Source organism: Lissotriton helveticus, chromosome 9, assembly GCF_964261635.1.
Source record: "Lissotriton helveticus chromosome 9, aLisHel1.1, whole genome shotgun sequence".
NCBI lineage: Eukaryota > Metazoa > Chordata > Amphibia > Caudata > Salamandridae > Lissotriton > Lissotriton helveticus.
The window spans coordinates 171066330-171080852 of NC_136070.1; positions in this window are offsets into that span (position 1 = coordinate 171066330).

A 14523-nucleotide genomic window follows, 5' to 3' on the forward strand; every position below is an offset into this window, starting at 1 on the left:
AATCTCCGTAAACTAGGACTGCACTATGGGATACTGTACCCCGCCTAAAGGTAGATGTGGATGGCAGCTCACGTGTTTTTGACTCCCGCATGACGCCCAGGAATTCTGCCAGGCCTACTCCAAGTCAGGACGACAGCGTGGATCTCCCCCCCTGCATTATTCACCGAATATCCCGGACTCTGGTGCGAGCGCAGATCTCTTCTCCCTCAGTTAGAAAGACATTGTCACCATTCCTCATGGTTTGTTGCATTGCGCCAGATTGAGTAACTGCCGACCATGTAGCTCATATTTTGCTTTCCACATTCCAATGCAATGCGGACTGCCACTGAGTTGGACCGTACTTCGCCATTACAGGTATCATTGCTCTGGCAGCCCCGGGGACTCGGCGTGGAACTGCCACCACCCTAGTGCAGATGCACTTTCTATGTTTACCACAACATTGTAGAATGTTCACTTTTCAAATATGTTTAAATTCCATAGTGGAGCGTTGGGTTTTTCCCCCGATAGTTGATGTGGGGGATGGGCAGGGGGTGGAGGGACATGGGATGATCAAAATATTTTTGCAACACAGTTTCTTCGACTGTCTTACTGCAGTACAGTAACACCTATGCAGGTCCTTACAGTTCGCACATCTTTGATACAAATTTGTTCAGTGCCATCCACACACAAATCGAGCACATGGGGGTGGAACAGATCTGCCTGGGAGGGTATCTCAACATACTTCTAGATCCGGACAGGGATAGCACAGCATTCACAGTAGACACAAAGCCTAGAGCTAGCCGTTCACTAGTTGATGTCAGGGAAGCTTATGGACTGGTCCATACATGGAGACACCATAGTCCCAGCCAGAATGAATACACCCACTACTCAGCCCCACACAAAACCTGGACTTGGTTGGATTACTGGCTCCTAACTGCAGGAGTAACGCTGTGGGTTAGTGCAGTTCGACATCTTCCACACACACTATCAGACCACTCCCCGTTGTGATACAGCTCTCGATCCCTTGTTCCAGAGGGGTGGAAAGACCATGGAGATTCCCTGATATGGCCCTACAGGACATACTATTCTAGTCAGAACTTCAGGGCGCGATAGTGGAGTATTTTGCACATAACACTGGCACTGTGGCAACTAAGGCCACCCTATGGGAGGCCTTCAAAACTTACATGAGGGGAGTATGCATCACAAAGAGCACTAGGGTAGTCAGGGACCTACGTCGCACATTGTTATGGCTAGAAACGCATCTTACAGAACTTGATGGCAGTGATACTGCCCTATCCCACCCCGCCCACTTACAATGCCGTGTATCCTTAATGGCTGAGTTCCGCGAGGCTGCGCAGTGTGAGGTGCACTAATTAGGGAATTATGTGGTGGCCAGACGATATGGGGAGTGGGAGAGGCCTGACAGGACCTTAGCCAGGTAAATACAGCTTACTCTTAAGCAGACATACATCGCCAAATTACAAGGGCAGGACGGTTCACGAACAAAAGGCAACTTTGGCATACTCAAAGAGGTGCTCACTTACTACACTGACTTATACACCTCCAGAGCCACAGTTGACGTGATGGCTTATGGGGAATACCTGGACGGTGTTGCCTTGGTCTGGCTTGACAAGGCGCGTCGTGAATTCTTAGCGGAACCATTTACGGAAGACGAAGAAACTGGGGTTATAGACGGCATGGATGGTTCTAAGGCACCGGGGCTCAGTGGGTTTTCCGGCTGTTTTTACAAGAAGATTAAGACACTTCTGGCTCTGCACCATGTCGACATATATCAGAGGCGGTAGAATTGGGGGAGCTCCCCCCACACTGCGGGAGGCGTCATAACACTTACTCCTCAGCCAGGAAAAGACCAGTTGCAATGCGGTTCTTATAGACCACTCTCTCTGCTATACTTTGATAAGATATTAGCGACACGGCTCATTATTATTTTTAAAACCATTTTTTATTAAGTATTAAACAGAAGATCTGCATTTACCTCTTTACAATGACAGTCTCACATCTAGCGACAATGTGTGCATGATATTACAGCTATATACATATTGTGACTTTTATATATCCTCTTCTGATTCCCGGTCTATTGCTGGGTGGTACATATACTCCCTCTATAGATATTCCATTTACCCCATACGCTCTCACATTTCTTGGGGCACCCTCTATGGATATATGTGGCTTTTTCTGCCACCATAATCATATCCATGTCCCTGCACCAATCTTCGAGAACTGGGGCTTGTACCACCCCTCACTTGTGGGCTATATTTTGTTCAACTATTATCATCCCTGTTGTTGCCCAGTTTTGGCCAGCATGGTTCAGATCTGTTGGTTCCCATATATATATATATTTGGGTTCAGGTGGGACTGGGCTGGCGCTGACCTCTGCGATAGTGTTCATTACAGCTGTCCAGTATAGCTTAATAACTGGGCAGTCCCATAAAATGTGGTAGAAGGTGCCTTTGTCGTCACATTGACGGTCTGCGGCTTTTCCTATTTTGCATAACGTCACTCTTGTGAAGTATGTCCTATGCAGTCTTTTAAGTTGTACCAGGCGTAATCTGGAGGACACCGCTACCACCCTGGGCGATTCCATTGTTCCTGCCAGTCGGTGTCATCCAGTTCCCCCACCTCTTCCTGCCATCTGGCCCGTAATGTTAACATGGGGTCCATTTGATTGTTAATGATTTTCCGATATGTAAGGGAGAACGCTTTCTTGTCTAAGTGGTCTGTCAGTAGCCGGTCCTCTGAGGTGGAGGCTTTAAGGAGAATCTCCTCTGCTGGAATAGCAGCTTCCAGCGCGTGTTTTACCTGCATGTACAGGAACATTTTGGCGGGAGCCATCTCATATGGTTCCTGCAGGTGAGCAAATGTAACAACTGCCCTCCCCTTCCAGAGGTCGCCCAACCAGAGGATCCCTATTACATCTCACTTTTGGAACCCCCTGCTCTTGCCCAGATGCCTAGCTTGCCGGTATCCCATAATGGGATGTGTTGTGTCAGCTTGTCAGCCCATCCCAGGTACAGTGTCACTGTATGCCATACATGAACCGTATGTGCTTCTGGTCCCAGTAGGCCTGATTTTTTCTGTTTATTGTATAGCACACGGTTAACTCCCCCTGATCCCAGGGCTGTTCTATCTAGGCAAGACGCAGGGTCAGTGTTGGGTGCGTGGATCCACTGATTGATTACTGCCAATTGGGAGGCTCAGTAGTATGCCCAAACCTTGTGTAGGGCAATGCCGCCATCATACCAACTTCTAGTCAGTTTGCTCACAGCTATCCTAGCCGGTTTGTTCTCCCATAGGAGACTATTGGCTTCTGAATCAATGGCACTAAAGTATGATTCAAGGACACGATAGGGCGTGTTCTGCAGGGCATAGAGAAACCTGGGTAACACAATCATTTTAAAAAGTGGGCCCCCAACCCAGTAGGGTGAGCAGTAATGCTTTCCAGTGTTTGATATCACGCCTCAGCCTCTGCAGTGGTTCTTGGAGGTTTAGCTCCTGGAAGTCCTCCAGATCAGACGTAATATGAATCCCTAGGAATTTAAAGCTATTTGTTACTACCCTTACTGGGCAATTCTTTGGTAACTCTGGATGGGGCCATAAAGGATAGATAGTACAAACTCCTCCCAGTGTATAGTATATCCGGCGATCCCCCCGTACCTTTCACATATGTTTAGTAGTCCATGAATGGATGGCATAGGGGAGGCTATATATATAACTGAATGCGTAGAGGGAAGCGCCCCCTCATTATTGACCAAATTATATTACCTGCACAGTCGGGGTTGATCCAACACAAGTCGGCTGTCATGAGCCTTCATACATTGTTTGCTACCCAGCATAGAATCTCTCCTCCAGTCCCGGCGGCGGCTGTGCTACTCGATGCAGAGAAGGCATTCAACTCCCTGAAGTGGCCCTTTCTCTACACCTCACTAGGCTGACTTGGGACACCGAAACGGTTCCTGTCAGCTGTCAAATTATTGTACACGCGACCCATAGCATGCATCCGTCTAAATGACACACTAAAGTCATCCTTTTCGCTCACACGGGGGACATGGCAGAGGTGCCCGCTTTCCCCCTTGCTGTTTGTCATAGCAATGGATCCCTTAGTATGGCACCTACAGGAGAAACATCTGTATCGCGGTTTGAAGTTTAACACTGGTCCTTTACTCCTCACTCTCTATGCCAATGACATTGTACTTTATGTGCAGCATCCTGATGATAACTTAGCGCCACTCCTTTGCAAAATCACTAGTTACGGCACTCTTTTGGGCCTTTGCATCAACTGAGGGAAGTTAGAAGTTCTCCCGCTTACACTTGCACCCTGTGACAGGACAGCGGAATAGCCCCTGGCATGGTGCGACGAATCTGTTAAATACCGTGGCAGCGGACACGGACCGCATCCTGCTGCTCAACTACGGCCCAGTGGTTGAGAGACTGGGGCTCAACGTTGAGCGCTGGCTAAAACTGCCCCTGTCAATGGCGGGATGAATTGCATCCTTAAAATGGTTGTCCTTCCCTAGATCCTGTACCTAATCCAGAACATCCCCGTAGTGTGGAGTGGTAGACAGCCCCACATCTGCTGGGACACACTGATGTTGCCGTATGAGCGGGCTAGTTTGGACTACCAAATTTTCGAGTTTACTACTATGTTGAGCAGGCAATCTTTGCACCCACTGGTACCATGCGGACCCCAGGATACCATACCTTCGGCCATAAACAGACCTCTCACTTCCTGCATCCCTTAATACACTCCTGCCAAAGGGGGTGCCGCGTGACCCACAGGACATTCAGGCACTCCACAACGAGCTGGGCTTGACGCCGACTACCTAGTGTGACTGGGTCCCATCTCTTGTACTCCTCTTCATTACCATTGGCAGGCAACGGATGGGTCCTCATCCTTGAGGAGACACTGGTGAAACGTACACTGGCAAAGTTCCACCTGGTAACATTCGGCAAACTGTTACACAGTGGTCATATCTTTTTACGTACGGAAGACCCCCGTTTCTGTGAAGCCACAGTGATGGACCACTTTATATTGCAAAGATTGGAGAGGGATCTTAGGGCCAGCATTTCAATTTACCCGCTTGAGACCCCTGAATTTCCTCTTCTGACCTGAATCATTACAGACACAAGTAGGGACCATCTCATGTCCCGGCTATACAAGGCCGCCGTGTCCCTACTCCCCAGTCGGGACGCTGGAGTACATGCTGCTTGGGATGGGACCTGGGCCACCCTGTCTCGGCTGCCCAATGGAGCCATCGCTGTATACAAATACGCCAATACTCTCCTAATCACAGGCACAAGTTGCTGTATTTTGTTTCTTTGGTGGGCGTACATGACACCATGACGGGAGACTGCCCTTTAAATCAGTAGTCTCCCGCCTGAATCGGGAGTGTTGGCATGTATGTTCAGGTGAAATAAAAATGTGGAACCCCTCTTTGCCTCTAAGGAAGGAGTAAGAGGATCTGACACACTACATGAACATTTGAAGGGTTGCATCAAAGGGGACATACTTCAAGATGGTCAAGAGTGATTCTGGGAAGTCACTAAGCAGGGCCCTGCTGTGTTGATGCATGAGTGTTTACCAAAGGAGGGATTGATTCGTTTGAGGGAGACAGAGGCTAGAATCAAAGAGCTAATTTCAAAACACAACAAGTTACCTCTGACACCATAAATCACACCGTTTCTTTAACAAACAGAGTCCCTTTTATTGACCCTGTGTTATTTTTGATATTATTTTATCAAATTATTTGTATTGTTTGGTAATTAGGCAATCCTTTACCGTGTACATCACACAATAATGTTGTATTGTTTTAGAGAAAGAGAAATAATAAAGACAGTTTTTTACATATACTCACAAAACATACAGTCATACATATTTACATTTGTACACCAATACAATTAAATTCCAATATTTACAAATCGCTAGAACTCTGCATTTATACAAAGGAAAATAACCATTTCTGTTTCTATACAACTATGATGTCCTACTATTTATTTACTGTGTCGGGCTAAACCCAATGTTAGTCCAAAACACTTATCCTGATTTTTGGTCCTGGTGGGGTGGTCTGAAAGCAATTTACAATTTGATGGAGTGGGTAAATTTATCTTGTTTCAGTACTCCGGGGTGTGCAGTGAGCAACAACCTCTCTTTGGTTTAGACTTCCTAGACCACTATGTTATGCCGATGCGTTTCGACCTTGCGGTTGTGGGACCAGTGATGCCCAGCAGACTGGAGGGGTGGTGAGAAGTACCCTATGTCTGGGAGTAGATGGTTTTCTCTTGGAGGACCCATAGGTATGGCCACCCTTCTCTGTTTCCTTCAGGATACAGTTTAACTTGCTGGGTTCTGGTGGGTGATCCTGCAACTACTGGGGCTATTGAGATTGGTCTTACAAACCTTTGCCTCTCTCTTGAATAGGGTTGCAAGGTTTAATATTTAAGTGTCATTATTAATGCCCAATTGACCCTCAGCCATCAATTCACCAGAGGAATCAGCTCAGGAATTTTCCATCTTCGGATTATTGAGAGAATGTGTGGGTTTTCAAACAGGACTTGATTTTCTATCATCAACTAATACCTGCTTTCTTATTTGTCTACTCAGGTTGATGAATCTTTCCTGTTGTTTTAGAGAAGATTAAGGGCTTTACATCCAATTAAATTATCACTATTTCTATCTATATCAGGAAATAAAGAGCGTTTGTAATGTGGTAAAGAGTTTTATTATTTGAAAGTTTAGTAAGCCATCTTCTTTACATTCACAAGTAAATTGTCATGAAAATCAGCCACGAACATCTGAATTAAAACTCAATAGTCAACAAGTAATCAATAAATCCCAATAAAGTGCATTATGCGTGCTCCACCACAGTCTGCCCTTGATGTCTCAGTGGTGTCATGGGTGGGACTTGTGTGCCCAACAGAAAGTATCTGTGGTTGCCCTAAAAAGCATACAAAGATTTGGGGTAAACGGAGGGACCACTTTGGGCAGGACTTTGGGTAGGAAATATATCTCCCAATGTGTTTATTGTGGACTTGTTGCTTTGTCTGTAAAAGTGATGATATATTTCTTTTGCTGATGACAAGCGACAGCTGGAAGTGGTATCGATAATGTTGTTGTTACGACAAACAATAAAGTTATTTATTTCAAAAAAGCATATTACACCAAGGAATGAAATTCCATATTCTAAGGGTGAGAAAGAAAAGGTGTCTGTCTTGACTAATCAGATTCCAATGCGACCATCGGAACACATTCACTTCCCATGGTCTCACAGATTCTTCAGCCAGCAACTTCTAAACTGCAACAATGTTTTATCATTTCTAAGATTCCCATGATTCATTCTCCCATTCAAGTCTACATTCTCGGGAGTGTAACTTCATTTCTGACTTTCTAAATAACAAGCTTATTCATTAGCTAACAATGGTCTTTTTCTGACTCGAAACACCTTTATAAACGAAAAGAAGACATTTTGCACAATGACCATTCATTGGTACAGAAAAAAGCAAGTCAGCTTAATAGTAATGATCAAGTTTAAATGCTGAATTTACAATTTCTTAGTTATGTTACCTTTATTATGGCTGTATATCAGCATATGAGGCCTAGCATATTTAAGTATGATTGCCACGTGCAATGTTTGTATTTGTTCATGTTTTAAGTCTCATTAGTTTTGTACATTATTTATAATTATTTAATGACATTTTGAAACGCTTCTCCACCCCCCTCTGTGCATACTCCGCTGGCTGTCAGTTAAGGCATGTTGACTTCCAGGCAGAATGCGTGCTCCACAGGCAATTCCAATCCTAGGTCCAGTTTATGTAACTAAAGGTTGAGGAAGGACAGGGGTGTTCCCCGTAGTTAAAACAGAGACGTGGTGATAAGGCCTTCTCTGTGTTGGTCACATATCTCAGGATTGTATTTCTTCCTCATATTATATTGCATGAGGACTATCTATCCTCGTGAGGTGCCTCAACATCATTCCTCTTCCACATTAAACTATTTGCTGTGCTTGGTGGTGATTTTCCGTGGTTTGCCACCTGTGTGGCTACAAAGCTTAGTGAAGGATGTTAACATAATGCAGTATAACGCAAAATAACATAACATTAATTGCTACAGTATAACAGCATGACATAACATATTCATGACAAATCCGGAGTTTCTGTGAAGTAGCCAGCGTGGAAACTTGGGGAGAATGCAGTGGTCAACATGGACTTGAAGTTCCATTGCCTCCGCTCAGTGCTATTCATTCCAGCCTGTGCAATGTACTACCTGTTATGTAATGCAATGTTAAACTACATCCTTGTTTCAATTTAGAACACAGAACAGGATTTGGACCAGTGGACCTTTCCTAATTCGACCTAAGGTCTCTTTTTTCTTGGCGGGAATGGAGCAAGTCAAACTCAGAGAAAAAAGCTGTCAATATAAACCTTATTCACATTGGAATAAAATCCACAAATGTAATTCATTTTTCAACCAGCCTTCCTACCCATTGCTGTCACTCTGTGGACCGCTCTGTCTATTCTTTATCTCTTTCAACGCATGAGTGATAAAAGGAGCAGAACATTATCATGCACCGAAAAATAAATTATGTACTAGATGTAAAATTATGCAAAACACCAATCGCGTAGGGCATGAAATCATATAATTGTGCATGGTGGCATTTATTAGCAGTTACAGAGTCAAACAAAAACGCTCCTGGCAATGGATCAAGCGGGCGCTTCAAATGCACGCTCACAGCATGGACAGTATTTAAATTCCACAGGTGAATTCCGCAGGTTATTTCATCTAGTAAATTAGTAGACAAAGTAATGATAGCAGGCAAATGGAGTACCACACAGAGAGGCTGATAAAGTGTCGCAGTAGGAAAATCAGTTCGATAGTGAGCTGTCGACCATTTCATCTTTACCGTCCCCTCTCCACCTGGTACAGTCTTGGAGGAAGTGACAGCATAAATGAATGCATATCCGCACTCGGCCACACGCGCTATGTCTTACATTGTTACAGTTCATACCTACTTTAAAATTAGTAAAAATGCTCCAGTCCTTGATTTTATACGTTTTATAGTCACAAAATGCTGCCACATAATCAACCAAGGCAAGGGTGCTTCACCGTCTCAAAAATATCCCCAGCAACATGCAATAGAAAACACCATGTGGTAGCGCTCTAGTGTTCCTTTAGCGGAACAGGAACCACGTCACAGGATGTGGTAGGCGGGGTCATTGTTCTCTGGCGCGAGTGCTAGAGGTAGCCAGCCCCGGCGCTCCTGGATTAAATAAAGAAGTTTAAAACATCCAGCGGTGTCCTAGCATCTCTACAATGGCGACGAGTCGGGATAATTAATACCCGAACGCACGCGACCCCGGCGATTGCACGCATTACGCGTGAGATATGAAAAACGGACACGGAGCGCGGCAGAGGAGCCGGCAAGGCAGCAAAGAGCGTGGAAAGAGCGCCAGACACGCCCAAAAACGAGAAGGGGACCCTACACGGTCACCAGAGCCCAGAAAAGGCCACAGCCCAAAGAAACAACATCCCGAGGGGGCTGTGTGCACTGCGAGGCTGCAGGCGTCACCACGAAGATCCACCAAGTACCGGGCTAACATCACGGTAAGCCCTCGAAGTGCCTCAGCACCAGAGAGAAGAGGCGCACGCTGGCGGAGACCGCAGGCCCATCGAGTAAGAAGGCGGGAGGCAGCTCACGAGGTACAACTCTCACCACAGAGGGTGGACTGAGAGAGGACAGCGAGGGAGAGCACAGAGAGGACGAGGGAGAAGAGCAAGACGCCCCAGGGAGTCCGTCCAGGCAAACAGTCACTGTACCTAAGCCCAGGAGGAACGCCCCAGCCATGGCAAGCCAGAGCACATCCCTCACTCAACTAGTTCCATTCCTCACGAAAAGCGGAGAGCCGGAAAGGAAGTGGGAAGACTGGAAGAGGTACTTCCTTAACTATCTGGAAGCGCTAGAAGAAGAAGGCGACACCCCATTCTCGAGTAAGAGGAAAAAGAAGATTCTACTCCATAACTTAGGTCCAGAAGGGCTCAGGATCTATGACACCATTGTGAAAGGAGAGAGAGCCGCAGCGGACACGGAGGTATTCAATCATGCCATCGAAGACTTGGACGCACATTACAGGCCTGTGGTGTGTGTCGCCATTGACAGATTTAACTTCTTTCAGAGGAAGCAGAAGAGCGGAGAGTCTGTGGATGAATACGTTGTAGCACTGAGAAAGTTAGCTGTCACGTGCAGATTTGGAGGACTGCTGGATGAATTCATCAGGGACCAAATTATTATGCATACCTCTAGTGCCCACATACAGGAGAAATTGTGGGTGAACGGCGACGCTCCACTCAAGGAAATCTGGGCGATGGTAAAGAAAGCAGAGCTATCGAGAAGGTGCGCTCAAGCAGCGAAGAGAGACGCCCAGGAATCGCAAGCGGTGTGTAGAATAATGGCGCCAAACAGAAACGACCGTTGGAAGCAGAATGAGACGAGGAAGGCCCAAGGAGGAAATAGAGCTGATTTCCCCAACAAATCACAGGCGGACAGCAAGCCACACAAAACAGGAAAAAACCAGTGTTACAGGTGTGGGAGCAATAACCACCTAGGAAACGACAAGGTGTGCCCTGCCTTCAAAGCTAGATGTTCGTATTGCAACATCTATGGACACTACAAGAAGGTGTGTCGCAGGAAACCGAAGAATGCCATGGTGCGTTTGGTGGACCAAGATCAGCGAGACGATTCCAGTGATCGGGACGACAAAGGGGAGGAGGAGGAATTCCTGTACATTGACGTCCAGATTCTGGAGATGGATGGTTCCAACTCTGACAAGCCCAGGCTAGATATGCACATAGGGGGAATACCCTTGGAGATGATCGCGGACAGTGGAGCGCCCATCTCGATCGTCCAGAGGCAGGTGTGGGAAGACAACTTTGCGTCAAGGATCAAAGGAGCACTCCTACCTATGGATGTGAGACCGGTAACGTACACTGGACAAAAGATCCCCATGCTAGGCTACTGCCCGCTCTTGTTTGAATTTAGAGGCCGTCATGCGCAGTGTAAGCTGTACGTTGCAGAGAGAGGCCCGTCCGTGCTGAGTTGGAAGGACCAAGGAGCCTTGGGGATCCAGCTCAACCCAGGAGGCATAGAGAAAATCCTGCTCATGGATATGGAAATCAGGGAAGACGTGCAGCTGTGGCGGAAGACATATCCCAAGGTATTCAACAGGCAGATCGGTGAGCTGGGCAAGTACACACACCTCATCAAACTGAAAGAAGGGGCAGTACCAGTCGTCCACAAAGTGAGGAACATTCCGTTCCGCAGCAGGGAGGCAGTACAAACAGAACTAGAAAGGTTGGAAAAGGAGGGAGTCATTAGGGCGATAGAGAGTGCAGAGTGGCTGTCGCCCCTGGTTGTAGCCCAAAAGCCCAACGGCAAGGTACGTCTCTGCGTGGACTTAAGAGAGTTAAACAAAAACATTGTCATAGACAAATTCCCCTTGCCACGCATCAGTGAAATGCTGGCGAAAACAAAGGACGTCGCATGGTTCTCCACGGTGGACCTCTCGTCGGCCTACCATCAGGTCAAACTTCATCCGTCGTGCACCCACCTCACGTCGTTCATCACGCCATTCGGGTGCTACGAGTTCGTGAGGATGCCCTTCGGCCTAGCTTCAGCCGCCGCCGTGTTCCAGAAAATCATGCACAAGCTCCTGAAAGACCTAAAAGACGTCCTCTTCTTTCAAGATGACATTCTGGTGATGGGGAAGTCGAGGCAAGAACACAATGTGAAACTTCACAAGGTACTACAGAAGCTGCAGGACAGTGGTTTGACCGCCGAATGGACCAAATGCAATCTGGGAGTCCAGTCAGTCACATACCTCGGACATGAGGTGAGCGGACAAGGGATAACGCCGAAGAAAACAAACATGAGAGCCATCATGGAAGCACCCACCCCGGAAAAGAAGAAGATGTTCGGTCATTCCTAGGAATGGCCGAATACTACAGCAAATTCATTCCTCACTTCGCTACAAAGACACACCACATACGGCAACTGCTCAAGGAAAAGAACCGGTTCCAATGGGGGAAGGAAGAGCAGACCGAGTTCGCCGCGCTCAAGCTAGAAATGGGAACAGCCATTCCCCTCAAAGGATTTGACCCCAAAGCGGAGTCTATTCTCACCACGGACGCCAGCGATCGAGGCCTAGGAGCTGTACTGATGCAGAAAGAGGAGTCAGGAGAGATGTCGACTGTCAGCTTCGCCTCCCGCTCGCTCTCACCCAATGAGGAGAAGTTCAGTGTGGTGGAGAAAGAAATGCTGGCAGTGGTCTGGGCGGTCGAAAAGTTTAGACAATACTTGTGGGGCGCCAAGTTCCTCGTGAGAACCGACCACAAGCCATTGATTCGCGTACTAACATCAAGCGGACATGACCACGCTACACCCAGGATAGCCAAGATGACCCTACGGCTATTGGACTATGTTTATGAAGTCGAGCATATTCCAGGACCACAGAACAAAGTAGCCGACTTCCTAAGTAGGGCAGCCGCCATGGATGAAGCACGGAACGAGGAAAGACAAGAATGGGATGGGTACGTGGTAGCCACCATCCAGGACACTGAAGAGGTGATAAGTGCCCAGGAATGGGAGGAGGCCTACAGTGAAGATACAGACCTAGTAGCTGTAAAGGGATATGTAGTTCACGGCTGGCCAGAGAAAAGACACTTAAAGGAGGAACTGAAGAGGTACTGGGATGTCCGAGAGGAACTGTCCTTGGCTGAAAATCCAACGTTCTTACTCCGAGGGGACAAGGTAGTACCGCCCAGAGGCTTGTTGGAACGACTGATGTCCTTGCTACATGAAGGGCACCAGGGAATCACAAAAACGAAAGCCTTGGCCAGACAAGCATACTGGTGGCCTGCCATCGATGCGCAGGTGGAAAGACATGTGCGCTATTGCGAGTCTTGTGCAAAGTCGGACAAAGCTCAGAGCATGCTGAGGCCACCGCTGGGAAGGTTTCCGATTCCGGATGGGCCATGGGAGATGTTGTCGGTGGACATAATGGGGCCAGTCCTGAACAAGGAAGGCACTCAAAAATATGTGGTGGTTGCCATCGATGGGTATTCTAAATGGCCTGAGATACAAATCTTGGAGCGAGTGGACACTGAAGCCGTGATAAAGTTTTTGCGCACCACGTTTGTCAGCGAAGGTATCCCAAAGATCATCACCTGCGACAATGGACCCCAGTTCACTTCGGAAAAATGGACAGCCTTCACCAAAAGAAACGGGATTGAAGTGAAGCACACCCCGATCTACCACCCGGCGGGGAACGGCCAAGTGGAACGTTTCAATAGGGTGATCATGGGCACCATACAGGCAGCCATTGAAGATGGAATGGATTGGGAAAAGGAGCTTGAGAAGATGATTTGGGCATACCGAATCACACCGGGTAGCACAGGCTACAGCCCCTTCAAGGTCTTAAGAGGCAGAGAAGCGTTCACCAAGGACAATGCAGCGTGGAGGAAGTTGATTGTCCAGAGCAAGTGGTCACCGGCGGTGGTCAGGAAAAATTTGAAGAGAGCTCAGGAAGTTTACACGTCTCACTACAACAGAAGACGGAACACTCACAGCACAGAACTGGACAAAGGTGATTGGGTAAGGGTGAAGTTAGCCATCATGAAGAGAAAGGGAGAGAGCAAGTTCTCACCTCCCCTCAAAGTGGTGGAACCCTACGCCAGATCGGCTCTCCTGAGCGATGGTAAGATTTGGTCGATGGACAGAATGGCTAAATGCAGCAAGATACTGAAATGGGAAGATGATGTGGAAGAAGGAACAGAGGATGTCTTGGAGGAAGGAGAAAGTGAAGGTGAAGAAAGGCAGGGAAGGAATGAGAAAGGAACAGAAGGACTAAGGGCAGGTACAGAAAGAGAGCGGAGTGAAACAACGGAAGGAAGAAGCAGAGTTGAAGAAGGAAGTGAAAGGAAGAAGAAGGACGAGGAAGTAGAAGGTACGAGAGAGAGAAGAGAAAACGAGACAACGGGAGAAGAGAGAAAGAATGAGAGAGTGGAGACTCGAGCAGGGCGGAGAATTAAGGTACCGGAGAGATTCAAGGACTATGAAATGGACTGGAAGTAAGACTTTGTACATTTGTTTATGGTGCATAAAGGGGGGAGATGTGGTAGCGCTCTAGTGTTCCTTTAGCGGAACAGGAACCACGTCACAGGATGTGGTAGGCGGGGTCATTGTTCTCTGGCGCGAGTGCTAGAGGTAGCCAGCCCCGGCGCTCCTGGATTAAATAAAGAAGTTTAAAACATCCAGCGGTGTCCTAGCATCTCTACACACCAGAGCTCTGGGTCAGCTCATGTTTACAGAAAAGAGCCTGATTCCAATTGTAATCTTTTCACCGGTATTTGCCTCCCACCAAGGCCAGAGGTTATGTGCCAGATTAGAAGTAGCACTTAATATCCAATGCATCGAATGTACATTTTTTTTCACACTGATATTTCGGCTGCTGAAATCTACACGTGAAAGACTGTCGGAA